We start from the raw sequence: 1,807 nt of genomic DNA, 5'->3' as shown, positions 1-1,807 counted from the left end.
CGTGTACACATAGTGAAATGGGAATGGGAACTCGAGTCCCACAAGACTTAGTGTATTGTCTTACACAAAAGGATACTTTAAGATTAACTTATTGTATATTTTTAGGTCATCTCTGAAATCCTCTTCTCTGAAGTACATGCTCCAAAATTTCTTCTTCAAGTACATCCCCTCAGGGCACCTTAGAATATAAGAGAAACATACTGACTAAATTTGTCTCCATGTTGACCTCAGGCACTTTAGTCAGTGTTGAAACTTCTTTTTATTTTTTTAAGATAAGTCTTTATTTGCTGGTTTTGAGAAAGAAAAAAAAAAGCTGGCTAAGTTGGTTGCTTTTTGGTGATCAATGAGACCAAACTCCATATCCCTGTCCAACTCTCAATTCCTCCTTGGTTCAACCTTGGCTGTGGCTGTGGCCACAGTAGGAGCAGCAGTGATAGTGGAGGTCACAGGGGCAGCAGCCACAAGGCAGATGGATCAGCCAAGAAGGTCTTTGTACCCATTGACGATAAAATGGGGTACTGATGCAACAGCTGGGTAACCAATCTGCAAACACAGGCACCATGCAGACACCCTGGAAGTGAGGATGCAGAGTGTCCCCTGTGATGTCAAGCACTTCAGAGATGTAGATGCTACCATTGTCAGACACTTGCTTGATGATCCACCCAAGGAATAGCAAGAGATGTTCAGCAGTATGACTTCACTGGCTCCCACTTTGTCTCCAGTCTCAATGAGCTGCATATCCCTTAGGATTTCAACGATGCCCCTGGAGATTTTAATGGTGATGTATAATGCCTGGAAGAAGGAAGTCTTCTCTGACCCCAGCATGGTGTTCTGGGCACAGAGGCTTCACATGGGGCAATGGCACCAGCATTGGTGGTAGCTGGCACCTTACTGGCCAGCAATTTGTCCCTGAACTCAGAACATAATGAACATGACCCAACTGACAGCTCCAACTGGTCCATCAGCTAAGATTTTTGCCTCTCTCCTGTCTGCAGCCATAGTCAACTTCTCAAAATGCAAATTGTGTTCATGGTTTCTCACTGCATTTAGAAGAAAATGCTGAGTCTGGTCCTGCAGGGTGCTTCAACGTGAACTTCTTTGCCTGCTTGTCCAGCCTCATCTTGTTCCTCTCTCTCTCTCCCACGTGACCATCTGGCCATACTGGTCTGCTTTTAGTTCTGGAATGTATCAAGTTCTTTCCTGCCTTAGCACATGCTGTGCTTTCCTTTGTACTGGTCTTCCCATCTCTTTACTTAGCAAACTCCTCCTTATCTTTCAGGGTCTCAGGAGAAATGTCCCTTCCTCAGAGAGGCTCTCTCTAATTCTATTCTCAGCCAGGTTTCTCTTTTTTCTTCCTTACAGCCCATCTACATTTCAGGACAGTTATATAAATTTGTCGTCACATATTTATTTGTGTAATTGGCTATTTAATGAGCTCCAATGGAAGAAGGGACTATGTCTATTGTATTCACCACTTTGCCTGGAACATGGTAGTGGCTTAAAAAATATTTATTGGATATATACCTTAATGGCATCTAGTGAGTCCTTTAAAAATCTAGTCACTAACGTGTCTGTTCTGGCCTATGTTTAGATCTCTGGGAAGCCAATGCTTGTCTTGTTTATCTTTGCTATTCCCACAATACCTCATGTGGTCCCTAACAAAACGCAAATGTTTAGTAGTGTTTTTAGAAGAATCATCCCATGAAGGAATACAATTCAATATTATTGCTGATCCCAAGGAACAGATCATCAACAGAGGCTGTAAGCATCCTCAATCCAACAAGAAAAGCTCTCTACCTTCCTGCCC

General features: G+C 42.9%; 1 pseudogene; it reads right to left on the bottom strand.

Annotated features, from left to right (window-relative positions):
* Nucleotides 1–375: 375 nt before the first annotated feature.
* On the bottom strand, nucleotides 376–970 carry LOC140709753 (large ribosomal subunit protein uL10-like; annotated as a pseudogene).
* Nucleotides 971–1,807: the final 837 nt, after the last annotated feature.

The sequence above is a fragment of the Chlorocebus sabaeus genome, chromosome 22 (assembly GCF_047675955.1).
Source record: "Chlorocebus sabaeus isolate Y175 chromosome 22, mChlSab1.0.hap1, whole genome shotgun sequence".
Taxonomy (NCBI): Eukaryota; Metazoa; Chordata; class Mammalia; order Primates; family Cercopithecidae; genus Chlorocebus; species Chlorocebus sabaeus.
The sequence above is the reverse complement of the archived record's forward strand: the minus strand, read 5'-3'. Positions and strand labels throughout refer to the sequence as shown.